Source organism: Nanorana parkeri, unplaced genomic scaffold (assembly GCF_000935625.1).
Source record: "Nanorana parkeri isolate BGI_ZX_2015 unplaced genomic scaffold, ASM93562v1 scaffold820, whole genome shotgun sequence".
Lineage (NCBI taxonomy): Eukaryota > Metazoa > Chordata > Amphibia > Anura > Dicroglossidae > Nanorana > Nanorana parkeri.
In genome coordinates, this window is record NW_017307088.1 from 752,703 (window position 1) to 769,272 (window position 16,570).

Sequence of the window (16,570 nt, forward strand, 5' to 3'; positions counted from 1 at the left end):
TTTCTACTCACTTCCTGTTTTGTCTCTTAGATATTGAAGCAACTATTGTTTCTAACTTATACTGTATGTCTTGTTTCAGCTCCTAACAGAATATTTACATTGAGCTCTATTATTAACCATGAACAAATATGGGCTGTTAACCATTGTCGATATACCAACTGCACGTAAAATGACATTGCTAAACCTAACCAACTCCAATCTACCTTGATATAAACTCATCATAAATTAAGATATACAATATATGCTACAATATATGCTACAATATATGGGTGAGTCTTTGATTACATCTACCCACACGCTTTCTCCTCTAGAACCAACACAGTTCTATCATTTTCTTTCAACCAGCGGGCTGAACAAAAAATAGAACAGATTCTTCCATCAACGCTTACGAGCGTTACTGGACGTATCTCCCGCTGTGGCCACTGTCAGAATACCCGAATGGAGCTTGCAGCTGATAACTTCGTTCGGCCGACACATTTCCAACCGGTTCCTTTCGATCAGCTGATCAAGGGACGCCGGGCAGAAGGGTGCCCACAGCGGCACCCATGCAGCGAAATTTGTCTGGTTCATCTAGAACCAGCAGAAATTGGAAGCGTGTACACCCGGCCTTACTCTTGTATGACTCTACCACCATATTTCCAAAGAGGTAAGAGAAGGCAATGGGTAACTCCGCCTGCTATGGCCCACCCATCGGGGAAATGTCAGTTCTGGGTAGGCAGCTTTTATGAGGAATCCAGAAGTCTGTCAATGTACATGGAGTAACGCTACACGTTCTAGTCATGAGTCTAGTTTTACATTTTGCTAGCAATAAGATCAACGAGAGCATCCCTGGCATAATCTATAGACAGGGCTTGAAAAATCCACTCATCCTCTCGTCTATGACGAGAGGACGCCGGAGCCCGACGAGTAGCTTTCCCGGCCGGCCGGGAGCTTTAAAATTAAAATTTTTCAAGCCCTGTCTATAGAGTACCCGATAACATACCGGTGATAATGGACATAAGCAGACGCGGACAACCCCCATCATCCTCTGCCATGTTTGGAATTCCCTTTACAAAATATCCAGCAAAATAATAGGCAGAGAATCATTCGAGGAGTGGTATGGATCTTGTTTTTTTTTTTCTGCAAGCTTGTGATCAGAAAGCCTTAGGTAGCCTGTAGCGGTCTCAGTATGCCAGCACCCATAGTTTCTCACTGGCTGGAGGCTGCACATATCCCGGGAAGACAGCAGTACCTGATGTATTCGAATCAGTGTCAATTCCAGTTTGCAAAAGCCATGGTGTACGCTTCTGAGACGGCCCGCCGATTTAGATCTGTCCTGTACCTTCTATGGTCTCCCATCTGTTCCTCTTTCAGCTCTCGCTCTGCTTTGTCTGGACTATTGACTTTCAAATCAATATTGACAGTTTGATCTTTGCTTGGTGAAGCAGGTGTAAATAGGCAAATTGCCCTGATTTCTACAGAAATCTTAACCGTTTCCTAACGTATTCCCTGCACGCACCTTACTGTTATTTCTGTACATTCTTACTACACTATAGATGAACACTAACACTCATCTGCAATGTGATATCTCCCTGACGAGGATAATGTCAGAAACACGGCTCGTTTCAGCATTATGTGTATAATCTTGGATTAAGTTGGATCATTCTGGGAAACAAAACATATGGTATTTGAGATGAACAGCACTCGCTGTACTGATACACTTAAATCAACGTATACATGTGCAGATCGTTTTAATCTAAAGCTGGGTCCCAGAAGACAGAAAGCCAACGCTCCTAGAATAAAACTGCAGCTAGTGCCTAGATTTTCTGAATCTTTTCTTATGATAAGCAATGTACAGCGAGTTTGCATTTATTTGTTTATATTCTCATATTAAATGTTCAAATATGTATTATAAAAGAACTATCATACTATTGTATTGCTATTGCAATGCTGATGTTACAAGATGAAAGTGTATGCTGTGATTTTAGATCTCCTTCAATCTAGGAGTGCGCAATTCCTATCACCCGACGCCCAGGATATGCAGTTCCGGGGGCGCCGGGTAGGTGTTTTTTTTTCTCTACATTAAGCCCTGTTGTGGGCAAGCAGAGCTGAATGTATAGCAGGGAAGCTGACTATCGTTTTGTACTCTGGGCGGCTGTTCACTTGTAACAGACTGCTTGTAGTCCCCCCTCGCCCCACCATGGTTTTTGTGGTCACCCGCTCTTCTGGGGGACCCGGGACCAAGGCAAATGACTTCAGAATGGAGAGCGGGGAGAAGATCGGAGACGGATGTCCTCCGATCTTTACTGTGTGATCAGTGAGGCAGGAGCGCTGTACTCGTAGCGCTTCCTGTCTAAGCTGTCACAAGCAGGGCTGCACAGGAGATCCAGCACAATGCTGTGCTTGATCTTCTGTACTAGAGGGCAGGCTCCATAAAGAGAATCTGTCACCTCCAAATTCTATCACATAGGGGCTTGAAAAGCCCTTGTGTGATAGCAATAAAGTTAAGTGGAAAAAAAAAGTGAAAAGTGATTAAAAAAAGTAAAAAATAATAAAATACATAAAAAAAATAAAAACAGTGATAAAAAGTTAAAAAAATGGTAAAATAAATAAAAATTAAAATCAACCCCTCCGCCCTTGCCATCTGCATGCGAATCATTGCACACATAGGGCATTGTGTGAGTGCTGCCCCCATTCTACAGTGCACCATATTGTTGTAGCCGGGCAGCAGCGCTCTCTAACACACACAGGGTAATTCGGGAAAATAGAATTACCCGCTCAAATCTGGCCACCCCACCCCCCCTTGCTACACTCACTTTTCAGTGAACGCTTCTTCCCCTCTGCCGCTACAGGTGTACTATCCATACCCTGTACTGCTGAGTAGCATAGCCCTGTGTTATGGATTTTGAATTTTGCTTGCAAATTGCGAGCACTCATTGACCAATGAGAAGCACTTCTCAGCACGGTTAAATACGGTTTTGGTTACAATTATTTTGTGTATCAGGCCAAATAGATTGTCATGAGGGACCAGTAGATTGGGACCCCGCTTTAGCCCTTGAACCAGCAGTTTCTAAAAAATTCCATACCCCTGTAACACCTAGCAGGTTCATTCATACATCAAAGTTGTTGCCCCATTTGCGGCAATAATCATAAATCAGTCTCTGCGAGTGTTTGAAAACACAGAATAGATGACTGGCGATAATTTAATCAGAAGCAAAAGTTCTAGCTACTATAATTTTTTTTTTAATGTCACGATACCTGTCAGATCACCAAATAAATGAATGAAGAACATGTTGCCAATACCATAGAAGTACAGGTGAAACTCGAATAATTAGAATATCGTGCAAAGTTAATTTATTTCACTAATGCAACTTAAAAGGTGAAACTAATATATGAGATAGACTCATTACATGCAAAGCAAGATCATTCAAGCCGTGATTTGTCATCATTGTGATGATTATGGCTTACAGCTCATGAAAACCCCAAGAACCCCAAATCCACAACCTCAAAAAAGTAGAATATTACATGCAATCAATAAAACAAGGATTGTACATAGAACAATATCGGACCTCTGAAAAGTACAAGCATGCATGTGTACTCAGTACTTGGTTTGGGCTCCTTTTGCAGCACTTACTGCAATTACTTTTGCACGATATTCTAATTCTTCGAGTTTCAGCTGTAAATGAAACGTGTAGATGTCAATTGTGAAATCGACAAATGGCAAAGCTTGTCTTTTCCTAAAAATAACCGACACGTACATGCTGAAAAAGCGTAGCCTGCCTCATTACCAGCCATTTAACTACAATTGTGCATTTGCTCCGGAAGACATTCATGCAGAATGATCAGGGCTGGGCAACCTCCAGCACTACAATTAGCGGAGCATCATGAGAGATGCAAATGATCCCGCTACAAAATTGGTCAGCTGGATAACAAATCTGTGATGTGTCCAAATGATGGGAATGCGCTACAATGATCTGCACTGGAGTGTAAAATCCAACCCAGGCATTTTCCCAACATATATCACAGCATGACAGGAAAAACTGACGGTTATGAGCAACAGACAGCATGTATTTCAGGAAGTGTTTCTTATTTATCAAGCCCTGGAAGATAATGGTCTTGCCCAATCTGTACCGCTACTAGCACCCAATCAGATTCTACACAGTGGAGGGAAGAAATGAAAGATAAATGTGATTGGCTGCTATAAGCAAACGTATAAAGATGTCACCAGCACATCAAACTACTTTCAGGAAAAGCCCTAACCCCATAGTTCTCCTTTAAAGAAGAACTCTGGGCAAAATTGTTACCGCCATACAAGGTGTGCAAGGTTTAAAGTAGACCTTTACCCCCTTTGGCTAAAAATCACAATAGCATGCAGCTCTACATGCTGATATGAAATCATCTTACATTCATTAGCGCAAGCATTGCATCCTGGGAAGGTTACATTAGCAGTCTATTGCTGGGAAATCTCACGAGATCTCATGGAAAGACATTTTCCTCCCCTGAGATGATGTGCATGGGCACATGTCCTAGTCACATGTGACATAATGCCAGGAAGTAAAGGGAGATGGATTAATCTGCCCTTAGTAAAAATGACCACTGTGAGAAGAATGAGGAGGAAGAGTAAAACAAGATATGCAAAGAATAAAAAGCCGGCAATTATCTAGAAGTACGGTATCTGTGTGTAGATTGTCATTACCAAACATTTCTACAGGCGGCTTTGCTGTTATTTTGAAGATAAGGTTAAAGGTCCACTTTAAATGCTCGTTTTAGTCTAGGGAGGAAAATAAAGACGTTTTACTCACCCGATCCTCCGCGTCGGCTCCGACCAGTCCTTCCAGCCTCGCTACCCCTCCGTGTATAGGACGTGAAAACGCCGAGTGACATACCAGGGGAGGAGGAGACAGGCAGAAGGGAGTGCAGGCTCCAAGGATCAGGTGAATATAACTTTGTTATTTTCCTCCCTAAACCAAAAGGAGCAGTAAACCTTTGATGTGCAGGGGCAGCCCGGAGTTCTTCTTTAAGCCCCCATTCACTTTTGAACACATGGCACATTCTGCTGCGTGTCAGCAAAGGGCAGCCCTTTTATTTCTTCACGTAGATAAGAAGCTCATATGAGCTGTGAGCGTCACACATTTATGGCGCGTCTTGCTTGCGGCGCTTAAGGTGCCATTAACAAAAATAGCACTGCAAGTACAAATGCGCTCATTTTGTGGGTTGTGTGAACATGTGCAAAATCCTGTGATTCTGAACACGTTTTCATGCAGCTAGTGTGAATGGGGGCTTATGCACACAAAAAAAAGAAAGACATTGCTGATCATTGAAATGCGCTATGCTTAATTAATGTCAGGCGTTACATCTGCCATTACTTAGGCGTAAAAATCATTATTGATCTGCTCTGCCTGATTCAGCACAGACATTGTCTGCATGGTGGGGCCACTGATAGACGGAGGACTATGACTGGAGCCTGTGATGCATGTGGGTGAGGTATTAAAAGCAGAGCTAATCTTCACTTGTAGTAATTGTGACTGTAATAAGATCCCAGATAATCTGTTTATGTAGAGCTGTAATTAAAAGGAGCAGATTATACAAGGAGAGGATAGTTTAGGATAACCTATGGCCGATCCGTCACCAAGAATGAAGACCAGTAGCAGATATGTCCACCCATGGATGACTTCCTGAGGCAACAAATCTAAAGACAAGTGAAATGTAACGGACATTACTACATGGCATATAAAAGCTTCACAAAGTGACTGTCCCTTGTTATATAGTTCAAGGAGAAATACATTAGGGCCCATTCACACAGCTTGCATTGCGCTTCGAACGCTAAATGCACTTGAGTTGATGTGTGGGGGTTTCTTTTACGCACGACACTGATGTGCTTTTTTAGGAGCCAAAATACTTTTTTTCCCCAACACGCATTCCTGTGTTGGGGCCGCACTGAGCAAAGCAACTGGAGTAAATGGGCCAATCTTAAAGTTTTATTAATTATTATAAGATTTAGGACTAGGGATGCACCGATACTAGTATTGGTACCGATACCGAGTATCTGGGCGAGTACTCGTAATCGCCCAAATGCTCCCGATGCCTACTCTAATATCGGAACTGAATCTGAAACCGGAACCAGCCGGGTGACCAGTCATTACATGCTGCCCGGCTTCATGATTGGCCGGGAAGCCGGCTCCCTCGTCAATTGGTGAATCAGGGAGCTGGGTGGTGTGTAATGACTCGCCGCCCAGCTTCCCGATTGGTTGGGAAACTGGCGAATCAGGGAGCTGGGCAGTGAGTCATTACCTGCCCCTCGGCTTCCTGATTGGCCAGAAAACTGGCTGCATGCTTCCTCGTCACCTGGTGTCAAGGAAGCATGAAGCCGTCTTCTCGGCCAATCAGGAAGCTGGGCAGCATGTAATGACTCGCCCGCCAGGCCAATCAGGGAGCAGGGCGAGTCATTACCCACCCCCTGGCTTTCCGATTGGCCAGAAAGCTGGCTCCATGCTTCCTCATTACCTGGTGACAAGGGAGCATGGAGACGACTTCCCGTCTAATCGGCAAGCCCGGGTGGCGAGTCATTACACAACGCCCGGCTTCCTTAATGGGATTTCCAGGATTAGTGAGTAGTGAAAAAAGAATATCGGTATTCGTACTGATTACCAAAAACCCGGTATCGGTGCATCCCTATTTAAGACAATATCTTTATACTAGGGGTGGACAAATTATACAATTTAGGAGCCAGTCTGTCCAAACCAGAAGCCAGCAGAATTGACATCAACTAGAGAAAACTTCAAAGATCAGGTGCCGCTGTAATTATTAAGGAGCACTGGTGACCTGGCTCCTGCCGTTGGTCCAGTCCTGGTTTATATACAGCTGTAATTGAAGTGCATGTCCAGCCAAAACGTTTTTTCTTCATGTAGAATAGATTGGATAGGTTTAGGTTAGAACCACTGTCAGGATTTTACTATTATCCAGGATTCCTGGAGAGACAGCCTCACTTCCTGTTCTGCTGACATTTCACCAAACAGGAAGTGAAGGGAACTCTCTGACAACAGCACATACAGGAAAAAAAAATGTAGTACCTTGCTTTAAGGGCTGGATCACACCACAAGGAATGGGAATGCATGTGAAGGTGTGCAGCTAGGAAGCATTGTAGTGCTCTGGGTTTTTTTTTTGTTCTATAACTGCTATGTAAATTCTATGCACTGCATCACGTTGGGAGGCGTTGTGCATCATTTTATCACAACGCATGCCATTGCAGTGTGCTGGTGTGAACAGGCCGTATACAAGACAAGGGTTTCTTGCCTTAAGGGAATAGACCAGGGCTGGACCAATCCCAGGAACCAGGGTGCCAATGCTCCCTAAAAAATACAGCTGGCACCAAGCTTTTAAGATTTTCTCTAGTTGCTGCTCCTAAAAAAAATCCTGCTGGCTCGTGGATTGGACAGACTGGCTCCTGAATTCTATGTTAATTTGCCCATCACTGAAATAGGCTATATAAAGGTAAAGGTACCTTATCTTAGAAATTATGGTGCATGGATCCCCTGCTGATCGGAATGGATGTCACTATGTGGCATCCATGTCCATCCAGTTTTTTTCCTCTATCTTGTGATGGAGAAAAAAATGAAATTACCAGACCCCATGTTGGTCAATGGGGAATCGGATGTAAACAAACAGGTGTCCATTTACATCAGATTCCCCCGATCCGGCACAATTAGGTCCGGTGAAATGGAACTCTGATCTATTTGTTGTTTTCCGGACCTGGTCAGAGCCCGGGGGTAACCGGGTGTAAACAAACGCCTATCCATTCAGACCCGGCTGCACATAGACTAACATTGGGCTTTGCCTAAAAAACTGACAGCGGACCTGATCGGAAAGCCTGTGTGAAAGGGCTCCAAGGTTGGCATATTGTCTAGACATTCTGAGAACAATTGGAGGCCAAAGCGGTGACACCTGAATGCCAGGAAGAGTCATTATAGTTGGAAAGGGGCCCTGTTTCTTTTCAGCCTCTCATGCTCTGACTAGTATACTTGGCAGCTGAACAGGAATGTGATATTGCAAGATCTGGGAGTTCACATGAAACCAGTGTGTCACCTCGAGCCCACGCCAGTCTCTCGGCGCCAAACTGGCTTTCTAAAGCCGGACATACACTGGTCGATTTTCAAACGAACGTTCATATAAAAAATCCCAGAACTTTCGATAATGGCATCAGAGACTTGAGGAAATCCAAATTGCATTTGATTTTACATTTGATTGAATGAATGAAGCTTCCCGAATGAAAACCACATTCACTGTTAGGATTTTGTTCGCATCCTGCTCCTTAGATTTTTTTCGGTCACTACAATTGAAAGTGATCATCAATTAGACCCTATTAACCAGTTGACATCCGCGGTGTTAAACCCCCTTCCCATCCAGGCCATTTTTCAGTATTCAGCGCTGCAGTACTTTCACTGACATTTATTCCGTCATGCAGCGCTGTACTGAAATGAATTTTATACCCTTTTTTGGGGACAGATAGAGCTTTCTTTTGGTGGTATTTAATCACCACTGGGGGTTTTATTTTTTTACTATATTAAGGAAAAATTACCGAAATGTAAAGTTGTAAAGTCCCAGCAGATCCTCTCCTGTTATAATATCAGCATTGTAATAGGATTACATGCTGGAGTTGCAATCAAAGCTTATGTAGTGAGTGCTGCCTTCTGTCTGCCCATCACATTCACCAACTTCCAGGATTCCTAGTGTGCTTTGCTTCTCCTTCCCTGCTGCTTGATGTGATGCAATCTCGATTCCTCAAGACTACATAACCCACCATGCATTGCTTCCAGCAAGCAATGATAATGTTACACTGTTCAGACATTGAGTTGTAGTTCAAATGGCAGGTGTTCTGTCAAAAACTCACATCCAGGTGACTTGCCAGTAGGACATTAGGATGAATCGGCTTCAGAACTTGTGTCCCACTCGCGGCATTTTGATAATCTTCATCTGCGTGGCTTCAGAATCTTCATCGAGGTCTCCAATTCCCCTTACTAGTGAATAGAGTGAAACTGGTTGAATTGGTAAAGGGAAAAGCTGAGAATTGGAGAAGTTGATGAGGGCGTGCAGGCACAGTAAAAGAAATTGGAGACCTCGATTAGGGTTCTGAAGCCGCGCAGTTACAGTGAAGACCATTGGGGGACTCGATGAGGCTTCTGAAGCCGCGCAGTTGAAGTGAAGACCATTGGGGGACTCGATGAGGCTTCTGAAGCCGCGCAGTTGCAGTGAAGACCATTGGGGGACTCGATGAGGCTTCTGAAGCCGCGCAGTCGCAGTGAAGACCATTGGGGGACTCGATGAGGCTTCTGAAGCCGCGCAGTCGCAGTGAAGACCATTGGGGGACTCGATGAGGCTTCTGAAGCCGCGCAGTTGCAGTGAAGACCATTGGGGGACTCGATGAGGCTTCTGAAGCCGCGCAGTCGCAGTGAAGACCATTGGGGGACTCGATGAGGCTTCTGAAGCCGCGCAGTCGCCGTGAAGAACATTGGGGGACTCGATGAGGCTTCTGAAGCCGCGCAGTTGCAGTGAAGACCATTGGGGGACTCGATGAGGCTTCTGAAGCCGCGCAGTTGCAGTGAAGACCATTGGGGACTCGATGAGGCTTTGGAAGCCGCGCAGTTGCAGTGAAGACCATTGTGGAAATGGACCATTATGACCATTTCATAAAATTAACCCTTGCAGTGGAGCTACCCCTACACTACAAGTGTTAGGTGCTCATTTTGCTCTTAGGGCCGGAGCCGGCTTCCTGGCCAATCAGGAAGCCGGGCGCCGCGTCATTACAAAGCGCGCGGCTTCCTGATTGGCCAGAAAGCCGGCTCCATGCTTTCTTGTCACCCAGTGACAAGAAGCATGGGGACGGCTTCCCTACTAATCAGGAAGCTGGGTGGCGAGTCTTTACACGCCGCCTGGCTTCCTTAATGGGACTTCGTACTCGATACTGAAATACCGGTATCGGTGCGTCCCTAATTTTAAATTGCGGAGATCCCCTTTAAAAAAGAACTATGGGGTAACCTTTTTATCCCATAGTTTTCTTTAGGGTCATGGGATGACATATACACTGAGTGGCCAGATTATTATGACCACCCCATCAGTACTTCGTTGGGCCACGAGATGACTCCACGAGAAGGTGAAAGGTGATGCGAGGAATCTGACACTGCACTGTTGCCCTTCTGTTGTCCTGTACCAGTCTTGCCACTCTCCGTTCTGCCCTAACATTGACTAGTCGCTGACGGCCACAATTCGCACGTTCAGACCCAGATTTGCGGTTGACAGTCATGTCTTTAAAGACTTTAACAATGAGCCCCTCTTGAACATTTAACGAATTCTGCTATTTTGCTGATACTCGCTCCATGGCTCCGAGCGCCAACAATCATCCCACGTTCAAAGGCTGTTAAATCGCATTGTTTACCCAAATCTTCAGAAAACAATCCCTTCTACTGTTGTGGTAAACAACCTGCTTCCCTATGTATAATGGTCTGGCCCTCTAGCAACTTCAGCGCAAAATTATAGCTAATTTGCCTACAAACGTCAGGTGGTCATAATAATCTGGCCACTCAGTGTATGTCCCCCCATGACCCAAAGCTCAGTATATAGTGGGCTATTGCCCGCTATATACTGAGAGCGCTGCAGCCGGGATGGATCCCGAAAACACTGTCAAAATTGCTGGCTGATTGACAGCTGGCTCTGCCTATCTAGAGGCAGAGGCAGCTATGCCTGCCGACTTTCCCATCCGTCCGTCAGTCCACTCAGTGCTGGAGGATCGGAGCGGGGAGGGGGGAATCCCTGTGGGGAGCCGTGAGTGACAGTCACCGTTCTCTGCAGGGAGATGATCGAGAAGTGAGCGAGTGACGGTATGTGTTCGCTCACTTCCCGATCTATAGAGCTGACGTGTGACAGCGTCATTGTCACACGTGGGCTCGAACTATGAGTATGCATGGCAATCACTCCACTCATAGTTCTCCTTTAACTATTAAACCTTTAGATTTTTTTTTCCCCTGACGAGACTCTCCTGGTGTCTGGCCGGCTTTAGGTCGACTCCTTACAAATGACACATGCTAGAACCTGCACGGCTCAGACATCACCTTCTCATTAACTGGTAATTGTGCAACACGCCCGTCTTACGGAGCGTCCCCTACGGCAAAAGGAAATGTACGAGCATCTCCCGAACACACCTTTGTTGTTTTTCTAGACACAGATGTGTCTTCCTATCGGAGAACCTTCCCGAAAGCAAACAACCAATGATTTCATCTACTACAGTTCTTTTCTGGGCCTCGTGCTGTGATACAATCCATCTGCCGCTCACATTTAAACAAACGTATTAGCATTATTGTATAGAGCAGGGGTAGACGCCCTCAGCACTCCAGCTGTGGTGACACTACAAATCCCATCACGCTTCTGCCTCTGAGAGTCATGCCTGTGGCTGTAAGAGTCTTGCAATGCAGCATGGGACTTGTAGTTTCACAAAGGCTGGAGTGCTGAGGTTGCCTATGCCTGCTAGAAAGCATTATGTCATGTTGAATCAAGTCACTCTCATGCTTATCATATACTGTATGCAATGCTCATGTCCTTCAGGGCCAACCTGTGGCTCAGGGGACGCATGTGGCCCTCTTACACTTACTATGTGGCCCTTGGGGCCCCTGCAGTGGTCTGTTCTGGCTAATGTATCAGAAATAATTACCAATGTCTTTATGATACCAGAAAATACTGTTTAACTTGTTTTCATGCGTTCTTGCCTTCTAGTGCTGCTGATCTCCTCCAGCCTTTATCTGCCACTTCCTCTCTACATTCTGATCTCCTCCAGCCTTTATCCACCAGTTCCTATCTACATGCTGATCTCCTCCAGCCTTTATCCACCAGTTCCTATCTACATGCTGATCTCCTCCAGCCTTTATCCACCAGTTCCTATCTACATGCTGATCTCCTCCAGCCTTTATCCACCACTTCCTGTGTACATGCTGATCTCCTCCAGCCTTTATCCACCACTTCCTGTGTACATGCTGATCTCCTCCTGCCTTTATCCAACACTTCCTGTCTACATGCTGATCTCCTCTAGCCTTTATCCACCACTTCCTGTGTACATGCTTATCTCCTCCAGCCTATATCCGCCACTTCCTGTGTACATGCTGATCTCCTCCAGCCTTTATCGGCCGCCCATCGTTTCTCTGGACTGGCTTCCTGATGTTGACAATAATAGACCGAACCGGCGCAGTGTGTTCTGTTTATCTCTATCAAGAGCATCTGTGACAGAGTGACAACACAAATCCTTGCTTGGGAAACAGTTGTCATCCTATAAGAGGAAGTGCCTGAACAAGGACTTTAAGCAGGGATTACTTTCATGAAAGCTGCAGATTTAAAAACAACTTTTGGATTTACATTTATATATTAAAGTATGGAAGGAAGCATTTATGTGTAAAGGAACTACAAGAGCAGTGATCTCTATCAGTCTCATGTAATGTATCCCAAGGCTATGACTATGTCCTATAGCATTTCTCCAGTCTCTACCAACTACAGCATGCTTAGTGTCTCTCCCCATCTCCTATAGCATGCTCGCTGTCTCTCCCCATCTCCTATAGCATGCTCGCAGTCTCTCCCCATCTCCTATAGCATGCTCGCTGTCTCTCCCCATCTCCTATAGCATGCTTGCTGTCTCTCGCCATCTCCTATAGCATGCTCGCTGTCTCTCCCCATCTCCTATAGCATGCTCGCTGTCTCTCCCCATCTCCTATAGCATGCTCGCTGTCTCTCCCCATCTCCTATAGCATGCTTGCTGTCTCTCGCCATCTCCTATAGCATGCTCGCTGTCTCTCGCCATCTCCTATAGCATGCTCGCTGTCTCTCCCCATCTCCTATAGCATGCTCACAGGGGCTGCAGTTGAGGCTCCCTATACTAAGTAACTTGGCCACCACTGCCTCACCGAGTCATTTACAGGAGTTAGTATGGTCATTATGTATATGAATGGGACACGCGTGACCATTGCTGAAAGATCCAATTTAACACCTTACAAAAAAACAAATGTAAAGGAGAACTAAGAGAAAGTGTATTCAAATCATGAAATAAATTACAAGGTGTGAAAAATAAGCTGCCCTCCCTGTGAGATGATAAACTGTGATTGTGATCAGATCTCAGATGAAGCCAGAACTATACAAGGTAAGAATGGGATCAGAACCATCAACAGAGACTGGAGGACATCCCTACACAGAAGTATGACATGGCCCTGCTGTGCCCCCCGAAACATAAGGGCCGCTCACTGCAAAGCCATCCAATGTGGACTGGTGTTTGCGTGCCGGCGGTGGGGCATTGTCTTCTCTTTCTACAACACAGCCATTGTTTACTTTATTTTCTTTCTTTTACATTTTATTGAAGTCACAAAGTGACAGTTCATGTTTTTTCTGCCACAAAATGGACAAACAGAGACCTGCAAACCCCCCCCCCCCCCCCCCCCCCCCCCCCCCCAATCTCTCCTCTCCAGTGTGGTGTGCATGGGACACATAGAACACAAACCTATACCAAATGTAAATGTGAAAACACTAGTAATGTGATTGATCATTGACAGCCAGTATACCGCCGAGCCGGATTTTCCGGGCTGTGTCCTCAATCTGCCATCCCTGTAATACTTGCGGAACTGAAACAGATCTAGTTTACAGAATTCATCATCGTGTCAATTCTCTGAGATCTGGGAAATGATCTGAAGGCTGCAGATGCCCCACGATAAACGTTCTACAGATGGAATCAGTCAGATGTCCCATAAAACCAATCAGACACACACATATAGATCTATATTGATGCACACACATATACATTAATACACGCACACACACATATATTTATTGATACATTAACACTTATGGAGATATATATTTTCACATACACACACACTGAATATATACTGATGCACACACACAAATATATATTGATACACACACACATAGATATATATTGATACACACACACATATATACACACACACACACACACACACACACACACACACATATATATACACTAATGCACACACCCATAGATATATACTGATGCACACACACCCATAGATATATACTGATGAAAACACACACATATTGATATATATGAAGCATGCCGATGTGAGCGCAGTGATCGGTGGCAGCTGTCAGATGCACAGTACGAGCAGTGCACACACAGGTGACACACACTAGGTGTAGTGATGACGTCATTAGGCAACGGTGTGCAGCGTGACATCACGCACAGCTGTCCAGCAGCCATGTCACTGTCACCCAGCCGGGCCCCCTCGGCTCTCTCTGGGTGGAGTAAGGGGGAGCTGCCGGCTGTGGGGGTCCCTTCTGTCCCCGGGGAAGACGCCCCCGCACCCAACCCATCTCTCTCACCTCTCGGGGGCTCCATGCCACCTACTCCCTCTCTTCTTCTTTCCGTGATCCCGGCGCAGCGGCACGTCCGCACCGGGGCGGGATCTGACGTCACTTCCGGAACCTCCTCCGGCACCGGCGGTAACCATGGTAACTGTGCGGCCGCCGTGACGGAGCTGGGGAATGTCAGTGACACCTCGTCCGTATGATGTACAGGCCGGCTTTACAGGCTAGGGCTTTCCCCTGTACATTGGTATCTCCTCAGGACATGGCTGTGCAGAGTCTGCTCTCTATACACATGGAGGTGCTGAATGGCCAGAGAGGAGAGGGTGCTGCCCGGCATGCACAGAGAGGAGGGATTCCATTGTGTGCAGTCTGGCCAGGGTGAATGTCCTCTCCGGGGCTCCTCACCTTCCAGCAAATGAACTGCTACATGGACATGACCTTAAAATGAGTCCCTGTTAACACCTGAGCGTTTTAAAGCACTTTGGCTACCATGCGACAATGCGCGATGAGAGGAATCCATGAGGTCCTATTACACCAGCGCATAGCAGGAATGAACGTCGCGGTTACGTGCGTTTCTGGAACCTTGTTTCCTAGGTTTGGTGCACGTTCCCATTGATCCCCATTGGGTCCCTGGATGACCACCAATTGTGGAAAAGTAGTACATTTGGTGACACGCGTTCCATGTTTGTTTCCAGTGCGTTTGCGTGTGTTCTCACACGCCAATGCGCGGGGAAGAACCGTGCTAGCTTGCCTTCATTTGTGGTGCCATTACCAAGTAAAGGCAACGTAAAGGTGAGCTTTTTTATGGAAATGGTGACGGTCACCATGGCCCTCATCCTTCTGTCTGGGCTGTGATTTGTAGTCTCTCTATAGCTTGGAGTCAGTGGTGGAGCACCAGGGCCTGGTTGCAACTGTGACCCTGGTAGATCTGCCACTGACCCCAAGCTGTAGAGGGACTACAAATCCCAGCAATACATTATACAGCAATGCAGAATACCGCAAACTATGGAGGACTACAAACCCCAGTAATACATTACACAGCCATGCAGAATAATACCCCCAACTATAGAGAGACTACAAATCCCAGTAAAGTAGAATAATACCACAAACTATAGGAGGACTACAAATTGCAGTAACGCATTACGCAGCAATGCAGAATGGCACAAGCTATAGAGGACTACAAATCCCAGCAATACATTGTAAAGCACTGCAGAATAATACCATCAGCTATAGAGGACTACAAATCCCAGCAATAGTTTATATAGCAATGCAGAATAATTTGAAGCTACATACTCTGTGTTGCTCCAGGTGCACAGCCTATTGTCTCCAGGGTCCCAGGAGAGCTGTGTGGGGTTTAGGGTGGCCAGTGCGGCTCTCGGGCAGTCAGTGCAGGCTCTAGGTGGTACGTACAGGCTCTCAGATGGTCAGTGAGGGCGGTCAGTGCGGGCTCTCAGGTGGTCAGTATGGTCTCCCAGGTAGTCAGTATGGGCTTTTAGGCGGTCAGTGTGGGCTCCAAGTGGTCAGTGCGGGCTCCAGGAGGTAAGTATGGGCTTCAGGTAATCAGTATTGGGCTCCAGGCAGTCAATGCGGGCTCTCAGGTCAGTGTCGGCTCTCAGGAGGTCTGTGCTGGCTCTCAGGCGTTCAGTACCGGCTCAAGGCGGTGAGTGCGGGCTCCAGGCGGTCAATATGGGCTCTCAAAACGTCAGTGAGGGCTCCAAGTGGTCAGTAAGATGGGTGGCTGTGGCTGCAGCAAATGCAGCGCTCTGCTCAGGAATATCAGAAGGTACATTGATATGCCTGAATAGAGGGCCGTGGTTGCCTGGTCATGGCTGGCCCAGTCCGGGTCAGCTCGGCCGGGCCTATTTGCTTGCGTTCCAGAGGCCGAGCGCTCTGGAACGCAGTCTTTGTGGTGTAAACTGGCCCTAAAGCCAGTGGAGAGATTTCAGCTCACATCCTGTATTTTACAGCCTGAGCAGTTCATGATGCCTGAACAGTGGGGGAAGGGGGTTTAATCTGTTGACAATGCTAGCTCAGTAAAATGATGGATCAGAACAGAACCAAGTGCTAAATGCACTTGGCTTCTTTACAATAAGGGTATAGTGGTGTTATATATTTCCTATTTATTACTACAAAAGAAATATACACATGGCAGACTTTTAAGGCAACCACTCGGACCATTTAGATCAGTTTATGAATTGACATATTTTATTGGATTTGTACATTA

General features: G+C 46.1%; 1 protein-coding gene across 1 annotated transcript in view; it reads right to left on the minus strand.

The window, feature by feature from the left end:
• DAGLA (diacylglycerol lipase alpha) overlaps nucleotides 1–14,434 on the minus strand; it is a 55,721-nt gene extending 41,287 nt beyond the window's left edge. The window contains exon 1 of the mRNA XM_018565171.1: nucleotides 14,362–14,434. The gene's annotated coding sequence lies outside the window, so the exon portion shown is untranslated. The remainder of the gene's footprint in view (nucleotides 1–14,361) is intronic.
• Nucleotides 14,435–16,570: the final 2,136 nt, after the last annotated feature.